The sequence below is a fragment of the Amphiura filiformis genome, chromosome 3 (assembly GCF_039555335.1).
Source record: "Amphiura filiformis chromosome 3, Afil_fr2py, whole genome shotgun sequence".
Taxonomy (NCBI): Eukaryota; Metazoa; Echinodermata; class Ophiuroidea; order Amphilepidida; family Amphiuridae; genus Amphiura; species Amphiura filiformis.
In genome coordinates this window covers 38,143,646-38,157,329 of record NC_092630.1, presented here as the reverse complement: position 1 = coordinate 38,157,329, position 13,684 = coordinate 38,143,646, and the positions used below count along the sequence as shown (strand labels likewise).

The 13,684-nt window shown below is 37.1% G+C and overlaps 2 non-coding genes across 2 annotated transcripts; both read left to right on the top strand.

Moving 5' to 3' along the window:
• The first annotated feature begins 92 nt into the window (after positions 1–92).
• Trnav-aac (transfer RNA valine (anticodon AAC)) lies at positions 93–165 on the top strand. The gene has a single exon. It is a non-coding gene; the product is annotated as a tRNA-Val (tRNA).
• Positions 166–611: 446 nt separating this feature from the next.
• On the top strand, positions 612–683 carry Trnac-gca (transfer RNA cysteine (anticodon GCA)). The gene has a single exon. It is a non-coding gene; the product is annotated as a tRNA-Cys (tRNA).
• Positions 684–13,684: the final 13,001 nt, after the last annotated feature.

Below are 13,684 nucleotides of genomic sequence, written 5' to 3'. Positions count from 1 at the left end.
CCTCTACCAACAATACCTAGTCAACCCTTAAGTTTTACACATTTTGATATTATAGAAGATCACCGTTTGCTTAAGTATTCCTCATCAACGTGGTTTCCGTGGTGTAGCGGTTATCACATTCGCCTAACACGCGAAAGGTCCCCATTTCGATCCTGGGCGGAAACTAGCTGAAATGTTTTTGTTGCTTTTCTACAATCAATTTTCCAGATTTCATCATTTACTAAAATATGAGTGTCTCTTCGAAAAATAAAACAGACAGCCCCTTGTTGGTTTTTTTTTGTTACATAGCATTCAATAATTATCATCTTGTCAGTATGCTAGTCAGTTTGTAAGTTTCAACACGGGAACACATTATATCTAGTGAAAAGATATAGCTCAGCGGCCAACAAAAAGTAATTGTAGGCCTATAATAGTAGGCCCTATATGACAAACAAGATTTTCTCTCTGAATTGACCGTATTTTTACGTGTAAGAAAATCAATCGCATTATCGTGTTCATTCTAGCATTCCGCGACTGTCAAGGTAAAATGAATCAAGTTTTTTATACATTATTTCATCATGCTTTGGTGATCTTGGAATAAATAGCTATTTTGATATCTGAATCTACAATGTGGGGATATAGCTCAGTGGTAGAGCATTCGACTGCAGATCGAGAGGTCCCTGGTTCAAATCCGGGTGTCCCCTTAAAATATTATTTTTGATTAGCTTATTTTATTTTTAAGGACAATTTTAACATACACCTCTGTTTATATATTTTTCCGGAATTTATTTTTACACACACAACACAGTTTACAAAATGAAAATAAGGTTTGTTTTGCTCTGTATCGTCGTTTTCTTTTTTCTTAGTATTTCTTTAGCTCTTTCGTTTGTTAATTCTTGAATTCTTTCTCTCCTTCCTTTTTTTCAGTCTTTCTTTCTTATTATCTTTCCTCAGTTGCCCTCCAAACAACTTTGATGCGCAGTTATTTTAAGCAACCATCGGTAAGATCAGGGGCGTAGCCAGCTTTCTTGGTCGGGGGGTGCAAAATAAAATTTCAGGGCACAGCTAAAAAAAAATGCAGTTACAACATGAAATATTTGTTTTTAGAGAAACTATACATGTCTTCGAGCTTCCCAAAAAGGCTATATTGTGACGATGTGCGCGCGTAACGTGCAAACAATTTTGAATTTGACACTATTTTTGCCCATAATCGTGATCTTAATAATCTTAATAATCGTGGCTTTATTGTGACAATTTTGTATTTTACACTATTTTGGCCCATGATCGGGGTGAATTTTGATGGAAAAAGGGCTCCTGCCCTTTTTCTTTTCCTTTACCCTTTGGTCAGAGGGGCACTTTTTTCTTTCTTTTTTTCAGGGGGCAGTCTGCCCCCCCCCCCTGCTGGCTACGCTACTGGGTAAGATAGCATCCGATTGTGATTCTACTTCATGACTAAAACTATATAATTGCAATGAAACTTTTATAAAGCGGCCCGTAAGAAAATTATGCAGGAGGAAGTAAAAAGTAGAGAGAACAAGTTAACAACACAACATAAACTATAGTGAAAAGAATTCTGGCATCCCGCCCACAATCCCATTAGAGTACTAAAACATTTTCCTCATCCGCCCTGGACTTTTCTTTGGATAGACAGAGCAAGTTCTCTGAGTTAGGCTACTACTAGCGGTAACGGATTTGAAACTAAATACATGTGTGCTATCATCAGTAGACCGGGCAGTAGACAACAGAATTTAACATCTGACATTGCATCACTATAGAGTGATCATTCTAAGATGACAAGCGACGCGATCATGATCTTCTGATGATGACCTTCAGAGTGAGACTGAAAAAACAACACCACACAATGCACAAGAAGCCACATGTGGCCAAAGCAACTCAGGGTAAAGTTTGACCTTGAGAAACTGAAGCCAGGAACAAGACGTGGCAAAAGTATTCGCAGCTAACGTTGGACTGAGGGAAATTTGCTCCGCTGATCTGCTTGAATGATACAGACCTGGATTTGGACTCCTTCATTAACTGAATACAGCTCTCATTGAGACTGCCTCTGGGCTCTTAGGCAAGCACTGGCATGTAAATAAGCCATGGAGCACAAAGGAAGTGCTGGAACTCTGCGATAGGAGAAGAGATGATTTGTAGAATGAACTTCTGCAAAACATCATGGTGTTATTTTTCAATAATATATTGATTTAGATAATGAAAATCGATATTTTTGGCTGCCTCGACCAACAATACCTAGTCACGTCAACATGAGGGATTGAAAGCTGCCATACCCTCTTTAGGTTGTAAATGTCGTTAGCAAAGCGTGGGGGAAGTTGACGATACAAGCGGTTCGCAAACTATGTGTGTAATATGCATGAGGCCTTTGAACATGGGAGTTTTCGAGAATTAGTGACCATACGGTAGGTGCTATAATGAAAGCATCCCTATTGAGTTGGTCAAAATTCATAGAAATATTTTAAGCACGGATTTTTAATTCTTACTGCACGGAATTTTAATCTCACTGCACAAACGTGCCAGGCGGCATGTTAAAATAGCCCCTGTACCGAGTACTGGGCAAATTGCTTATTTCTTAAACCTCAAAACTTCAGTTAATTGCATTTGTCATAATAATCATTACATCGTGAGTTTCGCTTTGATAGTTTGTGTGAATCATGTAAATTGTTAAAGTCAAGTAAGTACCATGATTTACAAAGGTGTCAAATACACGGACAAGTTCATACTAAATAAGTTTTTCAACTCTTAACAATTGACTTCGGTTGGGTGCCAAAATGTCTTTGCAAAGTTAGTCTACCGCAATTTTCTACTATTTACTTATACCTGTTACATTCGACAGAATGAACATAATTAGTTTACATTACTAAAATTGTATTCGTCCGAAGATCCCGTCCAACAATCCCTGATCATGTAAGGGTATCAAAATTGTCAATTTTGCATTGTGTGTAGCATTATGTAACCGATATAATTAGATAATTCAACTGATAAGGACGCGGAAATTCAGTGGCAATCAGATAAATAATTGACTCATAGGTCTGCATGCCATAAAGTCATTACCAGCTGAAATCGGTTTATTCAGTGTCAAGTTTTTACTACAACTTTGGAAAGTTATATTGCGGTTTTTCATATGCCACATTGGACTCCGTTATGTAAGTACATATGCCTATATACATTACCAGTATGCGATACAATACTACTAACAATGTATTTGTGAATCAAGAAGATAGCATTCACGTATTAAACGATCATATATAGTGGTCAGGTTCAACTTAATATGCAGATGTTTGTGTTTTTACGAGTTAGCGGCATGCCCGAAAACCGAAACTCTTTGCAAAAGGACAACTCTTTGCATTGGCAGTGTCGTATATATACAATTGTTCATAATATCCGTTGGTCTCCTTATTTTCGATACCTATTAATTTGTTACTTGTATACGTGTAAACATGAAACGTTATATCAACAGACTGAAGAGCGACCTTTGAGTTTAATTAACACGACTCTGTATATATTTAACTAGATTTATTCACCATACTTATTAATTACTAGGATATATAACTTCAAACTAACATGTCACGAAATTAATACAATATGATGTCCAATAATATGTTCCAAATGACTAAACTGAACAAATAGTAGGCAAACCTGTTGGGGAACAAGGGATACTAAAAGCGATCATTATAACCTATTCCTCCAGAAGTGATGCGATAATCAGTCTTTTAGTAGTTTTCTATATCTAATAATATACCAATTACCTGATCTGTTATAACAGCAAATGCAATGATGGAAAACCTATTCGATGACGCGAAACATACAATGGAGCCATCGCTACAATATCTAAAGCAATGCGAAGACTACAGTACAAAAGCAGCTTATGAAGCAATCAGTAATCTTAACAAGACCCTTATTGCAGCAGCTAACCGATCAACAAGACTCCAACTGGGCGAGTATCTAATGAATAACGACTTCGGTCAACTCGTCGTCAAGATCCTGACGTCTTTTCGCGAAGGTACAAGTGTTGCAGGTCCAGATGGAGAACCTAATCTGGGTAATATAAAGGCCATGTGTGGCAATATAACAACCTCACGACAAAGCGACGCTATAAGACTAGATCTGGTTAAATGTGGGGTTATTACTCTGTTACTAGCCGAAGTGAGCGCATGCAAGAGGCTTTCATCTGATCAAGATCTGCGTCGGACAATTGATAGTCTTAATGTCATGAGTAATTGTGTCAAATGCCAAGACCCCATTGTGCGTAGAACCTTTTGCAGCGCAAATGCCGTTACTATTCTCATGGAGTTATTGTCATCCAAAGAAGCAATGATCTTGGTGAAGAGTCTCTCCATATTATCATATCTTTTAAATGAACAAGAAAGCAAGGAATTACAGGCGACAGAACATTGCATAGATCGTTTGATTGGATTTTTCAAACAAGCTTTGGAGTCAAAGGATTATAAGATACGGTTTCTTCTTGCCGGTAGATCTTACACAGAAGGGATATTTGAGCTTCTAGAAACCATCAATATGTTAGCAATCCACGATGACATTAAGAAGGAGATAGTGATGTGTGAAGGAGTACCTGTAATTATTCAAATTCTGCTTACAAAGGCGCTTCATCATCCGTTGTATCATCATCTTGCTGTAGAAGCATTGTGGAAATTGGCCACACTGGATATCCACGTCGCTACTATCAAGAGACATTTACAAGAGACGGGTGCTATCAAGAGTAAGTTATACTATTAGTTGTGTTAATTATAATATGTATTCTGCTATTTAAACTAAATAACGAAAAGGAATTTAAATTAGGAGCTTATACACAAAACATAAAGTTTACTCATCACACTTGTTTTATATAACATTTGGCATGTTTTGGAAAACGAGAGACAGATATCGTATTGTTTAACCGAGATGTAAAACTTAAAAATATAACTTCAAGTTTACACAAGATAGGTGTATAATGTATTTTAATTACCACAGTCTTAACTAGGATGCAATCTGCACCAGAAAAGTCGCAGTCTTTACAGGAAAGGCCTTCGTCGTGTTCGTTAAGTATAGCCAGCACTGGGCTCTTGTGGTTCCTTGGTCTGACTGATGTCGTCACCAAAGCCAATATATCTGGTGAGGATAATGAGGGATATGAGACAATGTCCCAAGCATCAAATTATCATTGGTGCAAGAACATCTGGTTCATATCAGATGACAAAGGAATGACGCCGAAGGTGATGCTGAGTTTTCAATGGACAGAGACGGAGGATGCTAAGAAGATCGGGGAGAACCTGGAAACTGCAGGGATTGGAGTTTGGATGCCAGATATAGGTACACTATTATTGTTTAAAATTTGAATTAAACAAAACCTCCTTACTATAGCTTAAATTGGCCTCGATGGGAGAGTTGTCCACCCAGTAGATACTTTGGTTTACAATAAAGGGAAGCAAACATGACAACAGAATCGGGATAAAATAACGCTAAGGAATAAGATACGGTAATGTCCTAAGATGGGCCTTTTGATATCGTGTTGTCGCTCACATTCCAGGGCTTCACAAATGTACAAAACTTGCTTTTTGAGGATTATTATGCTGACCTTGGGCAACGACACTGAATGTCTCGCAGAAAATCTTCCCCGGGACATATCGTATCCCGATTAGTTTAATATTAGCAGTCAATTTCTTTGCCAGTGTGGTTGCTTCCCGGGGTTGCTTGCATTTCTGAAACAGACCGAAGTTCTTGAAAATAGAAATTAACGATCGAAACACACTTTTAATCAGTAAAATGTATGAAGATAGCTATTTGTCGCCTATATTACATGTAGAAACTTAGCGCAGATGCATTTTTGTGTTCATGTATTGCAGGAATCTTATGAATTGGCAACCGATATTAGCTTCAGGTAATAAACTCAGACCGTAGTTATAATGATATGCGTCATTCTGTTTATCATTTTTGTGTGTTTCTCTTCGAAGAGACAGACGATCTTTTGACAAGAATGGAAGCGATAAGGAGATCTACGGTTGTTTTGATATGTTTATCAAGGTCTTACCAAGAATGTGTGCATTGCCAAACAGGTAAATCTGGTATCAATATCTCGATTATTATTTTAAAACAGTGGCATGATCGACGGGAATTAAATATATTAAACATATAATTTTCGCAAGGCCTTAGCGAAAAAAAGCATTTGCGAAAAAGCTAAGTACCTTACATTGTACCATCAAAGACAGAGCATTGTTAGTACAAGGAACTTATACGATGTCCTCATTCACAAACTGATACTATCCGAATTTTGAGCCATACAAGTTTACGTGGTGAACTAGAGCATTGTAGAGGACTGTCATGGTCCCGGTATAGCATTCATATCTACATACTAACAAAGTATGATGTTTTGCATAACTTTTATTTTGCATAAAGAAACACCGCGCGATGTGTGTTGTAAGGGTGCATACCACCAAATTACTGTCCCTCATCATTTATTAGACATTAGGATAATCATCCCTGCACTGAAAACAGAAACATACAGTCATGCAGCGTGAACCGGAGGTAGGCCTATACTAGTCTCAGGTTTGACCAAGAACACTAATTTATGCAGGATACACCCCATGCAGCCTACGCCTATACGGTAGGTCTGACCAAACACGGAGAAGCTGAAGGCCACTCTGTTATTTATTTTCTACCTGACCAGCATGCAAATCCTCAGAATTTAGACAACCGCAGGTCAAGGCCGTGTAGGCCCTATGTGTTGTTCGTTATCGGCCGCTTTAGGGGCAGAATGGATCCATACGGTCACTGTTCTAATATTCACTACTTTCAAAGAATACATTATATTATATGTATAATACTTTAGGATTGTGGAGACAGATACAGATATTGCTAATTCATTTGTTACATACACAGTCCGCTATATTTTGCCTTTAAAAATATAAGTTACCAATCATTGTGACATGCGCCCTTATTCACAAACACGAACTGCACGGGGTTTCCCAGGAAAACTTGTATTTTTTCAGGTGGTGTATGACGTGCAGTCCCTAAATTCAGTATATTTTCATCGTCAACCGTGTAATTGAATGGGATTATTTTGAAATTTTAAAACGCTGGAAATATCACAAACAAATAGGCCTATGTTGATAAATAATATAAATACAAGCTAAAACCGTTGGGGTTCGATAATGAACCCCACAAAATTAACCGAGTATATGGAAAATGCCATACGGCCGGGCGGTTTCACGGGTTGCCGGCTCGATCATGTCATCCACCGCCTGTATTTTTTCATAGTGACCGTAAAGTATGATATTTTGCATAGGCAAAACTACATATTTTGCCGAAGTATGTAGTTTTGCATATGCAAAACTACATACTTTTGGAAAAAACTACATACTTTTGGAAAGTATGTATTTTGCATATGCAAAATATCATATTTTGTAAAGGTATGTGGTTTTGCACGCAGCACCGGTCATGGTTAGTGTCTGTCTATTCCCGATTGTTAACTGTAACGCCAAAATATAGGATGAAGTTGGACATCAGTATTATTTTGTAAATTTTAAAGAAAAAGATGCATTACATGGAACTAGAATTGGTAACCACATTGTATCGGGCATGGAAAACAAATGTCCAATTTACACTTGATTTGTTGCGAGTGTTTTTTTTTTCCTTTTCAGGTCAAAACCCGTAAATATACTGGTCTTTTGTTAAGTCTAAAAAGGCTGCTCCACCTGTGTCTTACTCATAACACATCACCATTACCAATTCTGCTGAGATTGCGCAATTTTTACCTCCCATTTTCAAGACAGCTTCACTGCTGATCAGTTTTTTTTTGTTTACCCAAATGAGATGATTGACAAGTGTTGTTGAGTTGACCATCCTGGCATGTTGTTACTTTCGACAATGAGTACCGTGGTGCTGAGGTTCTTGCAATTCTTTCGAAACGAAGTTGACAGTTCCAAGTCTCCAGGTCATGATGGCATAAATTCTAGACTACTGAAACTATCTGTTTCTGCAAGTGGTATAATATTCTTGCTAGAATTGTAAACATGGTTCGTTTTGAACAATTCCAGTACAAAATGATGTTGATCTACTCACATTTTCAGTGACGTTTCACCACAACACTAGTGGTTTCTTCAGACTGCAACTCATCACATCTTGACTGCTTCCTTTTATAGTAATGTATAGCCGTTGAGGGCGTGATGAGTTGGTCAAAGATGTTGTTGAGTGAATAGGCCCCCTCCTTATTTAGAGTGTCTTTTCGTTTTCGGCGTATCCAGATAGCCTCTTTTAGCCATCTGGTCGGGTCTTGTCAGCTTCCCTGTCGATAACTTTTGAGTCCTCCCAATTGATGGAATGATTAGAAGAAACTACGTGGTCGGTGATAGCTGACTTGTGAATGTCTCTGATAGATGATTTTCGGCTAGCTCGATCGAGTATATGGTTTGTTTCAAGTTTCACCACCTCTTTTTGGTGTTCTTTCAATCGCCTCCGCTTTTTGTTGAGGGAGGAGTTTGTCCTTGGGATGAACGAGCCCTTGAACGGTGTGGTTTCATAGCAGTTGCGAAGCCATGTTTTTTAAAAACTCGCTCAGTAAGGCACTCTATATAAGGAACTATAACCATGCCTTTTGACTTTTCACCGTCATCTTTTTGCTTAGATTAGAGGTAGGCTTTGTTTTAGGAGTAGCTCTGTCTTGTTTTACTTTCTTTATTGACCAATCGGGGTATCCGCAGCACGACAAGGCTTCGCGGATATTTTTCTCCTCTTTTTGCTTGTCCGCTTCCTCAGTGACTAAAGCATCGCTCCGATCTAACAGTGTTCTGACCACTCCTAATTTTTTATGTAATGGGTGGTGGGAGGAAAACTGCAAGTATTGATCAGTGTGCGTTTTCATTCTATAAATGCTAAGTTTCACTGAACCGTCGGGTTTTCTGGTGATAAGAGTATCAAGGAAGGGAATCTTGTAAGAATGTTCAAATGACTAAGCTTCATTGATATCATAATTATGTGGTCAAATGTTCAAATGGTTCACCTCGTACCTCAGTAATAGAACCAAAAGGCTGCAACACAGTGGTAAATTCTGCAATTGGTTTCGATTCCTTTTCGATATCCATTTTCTTGATCTTCCAAGCTTTGTTTCATATTCTCTACCATAGTATGCCGGCGACATGGCTCATTACAAACCTATTCTTCTCAGGATGAAGTTCTTCTTTAAGCGGACGTAGATGCAATGAGAACATGGAGTACCATCAATAAGCCTCCACTCAATGCTGCTAAATGTGTGGTATGCAAATAACCAGATCCCATCGTCCTCTTTCCGTTAGATTCAACCTGGGTGACATTCCTCTTGAACCATTTCTACCCACAAACCAACCCAGTCTGCCTATTTAAATGATCATATTAATTATTAATCATTCTACAACTGGCATTAAAATGATCATATGGATCATTTTAGTGCAATGATAGCGTCATCTGTTGTTATTAAGTTTATGCCGTATATAAAACGTTTTGAAGCTATTATATGAATAAATTGTTAAATTAAAGTATCCCTGGGGTGTGGCGGAGGGGGAGGCTGGAAAAAGAAGGTAAACTACAAAAATGCAATAGCCACCAGGAGCTACAAATAAACAATTATAGCTATCAAGGTTGCCACACAGGGCTACAAAAAAACAAACAATAGCGACTAGCTTAAACTATAAATTAGCCCCTGGGGGAAATTGAGGGGTAAATCTAAAAAGGTAAAAGTATGAAATGCGTGACGGCCTGTCTCTAACTATGAAATGGGTGACTTTTGGACCTTCCTTTCATGCCCTGCGGGGCTTCTCTGTATTGGAACTCCATTTGTCAAGTCTTTATTATTGAAGTCTTGGGGTCGTATATGTTTTTAATCTCAAAAATGTCTCTTTTTTAAAATTGGCGTTGTTGATAATTCAAAAAACCTTGCATAACCTTAAATACATTAAAAACAAGAGATGGTGCTATCAGCCTATCACTGCACTAAAATGATTCACATAATCATTTTATGACCAGTTGTAGAATGATTCATTTGATTATTTTAGTGAGGTGTCTAGGTTACAAACATATCAAAAGCTGTCACTAGTAAGGCTTTATCCAAAGAACAGTTGGACCCAATGATCCGGATACCATGAAGAATCTTTTTTTTTTCTTTTGCTCTGGTGAGACTTATCATGGAGTACTGTGTTCCAGTTTGAAGTTAACAGAGAAGTTGGAAGGGTTCCAGAGAAGGATCACCAGGTCCCTGGCATTCCAGGCCTTCATACAGCACACAAGGCTCCAGACCCTTGAGATTCCAAAGATAATGGTTCACCTTAGCAAATGATGTCTCCAGTGAAATTGTCTTTAGTAGATTTATGTAAATTAATCAGTAAATTTTGTTTTGTGTCGTTTAAATATTTTCTTTTTCGTCAACGCTGTTGTCGGAGATCCAAGTTATTTTAATAGGTTGGTATTAGCCGTGATTGGGCAATCCGCCCGCTGACAATACTTTGTACATTACTGCTTCCTGTATGTTTGCTTGCCTGGATTATCAACAGATCGAATCGAATCAAATCATATATCAAATCAAATCCTTTTTCTTTTTCAATTCCATACAGTCGCATACGCTTTTTAGGTTGGCTTGACCAATATGATTGAGCCTGGTCCCATCAGGCTCCAAGCGTGATTCCGCACGGACCGACTTATTACACAATACAATACTGTATTATTTGCTTCTGTCAATTATACTTTGCGTCATATGTTTCATTACAGTACCATTTTAATACTATTTTTACCACTATTTGCAGAAACAACATATGCGTTGAAGTTAAAGAAACCGATCATGTTTGTGGCGTTGGAGTCAACATACAAACCCGGTGGATGGCTGAAGGAATTTGTAGCCCAGAAGAAAATCTTCAAGACTTGCTCTGATGACTCTGATGATAAAAAGACTGATGTCAATGGAGATGAGTTTCATAGCCTTGTTGACCAAATTAAAGTAAACCTCTGTAGTACTCCTTTGGGTGTGTTGTGAAAAACAATGGGTATTCACTCTTCTGATAGCATATTTTCTTTAAAGATACGTATACAGTTCGAAAAATGCCACTAAATTAAAAAGAGGTATTTGGTCAAAATTTGGTTGATAGCTGAATCAACACCTTGTCCTCCCACAACTGTAAAATCACTGACGTGTGACCATTAATAAGGATTCAATGCTATTTTTGTGAGTCGTGCAAAAATACGGTTGCGCGAAGTAAAATAACATGTATATCACGCTTTCACCAGTTTCTTTACAGTAATTGACAGAACGCCTTGCAGAATTGTTTGTCAATCGTATGATTGATTTGTAATTCTCGCTATTCGCAATAAGGCGCCAGCGGTTTGCATGCGTGATGTATCATGGGAAAATCGTGATGTATCATGGGTGACATCAAGTCCGCATAATCGAATATTACCATGCTATTACATAGGAACACGTGACAATATTTTTAGTTTGTCAATATAACGGTATTACACGCAAATCGATAGAGAAAAAAATTAATTGTGCACATTTCAAATCACATTATTAAGTATTATTGAGTATCGATTCGCGTGTAACACCTTTATTTTGACAAACTAAAAAATATTGTCACGTGTTCCTATGTAATAGCATGGTAATATTCGTATTATGCGGACTTGATGTCGACCTTTTCCCATGATACATCACGATTACATCGCAAACCGCTGGCGGCGCCTTATTGCGTAATATAGAATTGCACCTAAGATATCCTGATATTACACCTCTGTATTTCTTCTTATGGGGCTATCTGAAATCAAAGATTTTCACAAGTGCTCCTGCAGACCTTGATGAACTCGAGAGATACATAATTGCACAAGTTGACATCACCAGGCAGAACAGACCTCCCATAAGATGTGGTGTTGTTGAGGAGATCTGATATCTGCATGCAGAGGAATGGTGACCAAGCCTTGGAGGCCATGTGAAAGACTATGACTGTTAATTACTGTAAAGAAAGTGGTTAAACATGTTATTTTCATGTTGCTCTGATTTTAACGGCATTTTTACTCAGCTCACAAAAAAGATGGAAAAGATGTTGATTCAGCTATCAACTAAAGTATTTTGACCAAATACCTCATACTTTTTAATCTAGTGGCATTTTTAATTGTACATGTATACTTAATTTTGATACACCCTGTATAAAATATATCATGGAAAATCACACTAAATATTGAGAATGAATTAACTCGGATATAAAGGTATGTAAATTTATTTTATTTATAAGATTGACATCTCACTGTACATCTTGCTTTCATTACATTAAGACACATTTTTAGGCTCAGTCTCATGGCCACATCAAAACAATCACAAGCAAATGCATAATCCAGATCATAGTTTAGTATCCCAGCAAAACATTCGCAAAAGGTTTAGAAACGGTTGCAAAGGTTGAAATTTCGGGTTCTATAAGGGTTTAAAACATTCAATAACATAACAAAAACATATTTGAAAACTTGCTGCAAAATATTATAACACTGTTATAAAAGTGTTAACAAAATATATTTTGTAGTGTTGTCAGGATTGCCCATTCCAATGGAAATCTTCATAAGATCGTATTTCAGCCCCTTAGTTTTGAAGTGTTGTTTGCTACAAAACGTTTTTATGACCTTTATAAAACCCGACATTTAATTCTGACACAAAAAAAGTTTTATAGAACGTTTTTTTTTGTGTTTGCTGGGATATCCATGATACTTAACAAAAACCTAAATGTTGTTTTTGAATAGCAAATTACCAGTGGTACGATTAACAGTATGGTGTAATTGGCAATATTTTTTTGTTTTGTTTTTGTCAGTTTGTTCTCCTTCAAAATTACCAATATAGCCCTTTTGTACTGAACATTCAAACAATCATGCAATTAAGCAACCACTGAATATTCAAACAATTAAGGCAGAACTTGGATTGAATATGACAAAACCTAACTCACAAATACTGTATTTCTTCTTGCATCTTGTACCTGCTGTGTGATACACAATATTGTTTCCACGTCTAAAGTCAAACTCCACACTCTATTCCTTACTCAAATCATTATACAGTTTGCACACCTAATAATGACATTTCCACATGGCGGAAGTAATAAAACAACATCTCATTCCAAAAATTGCATAATCCGAAATGTATTAAGGCATTTGTCTTTTTGTGTGCTACTATTAAACAAACATGGACTCTCGTTGTTTGAACCAACACTTTTGATATGCATTTCATTCTCGCATCATTATATTTACGGTGGGTTATGGTTCATAGAAATTGGAAATTGAAGGATAATGCTTATTTGTGCGTTATAATTATATTGCGATCTTACCATTTATCTAACATAATTTAATAATTTAATAATAATTATGAAATACAAGAGAAACTGACTTCGACAAACAGTGTTGTTACTACATGTATCAGGTGGGAATTTTAAACATGAATGACTGTATCTATTATGTTAATCCTTATCAAAATGTTCATTAAGTTGAACCTTGGCCTAAATGTGATATTCATTACTTTACTATTGTTCTTTTTGTGCTTTTCCAAACAATGAAATTATGATTAGATGCCTATTTATAGACTATTCAGGTGCTTATTTCAGCTTTCCTGACACTACTTCAATATTTTGTTCTTCTTTTGAATCACTCTACTGAATGAAGTGCTTATTTCTGCCTTCCTGACACAAATTTAATAGATATCTTTTTCTGT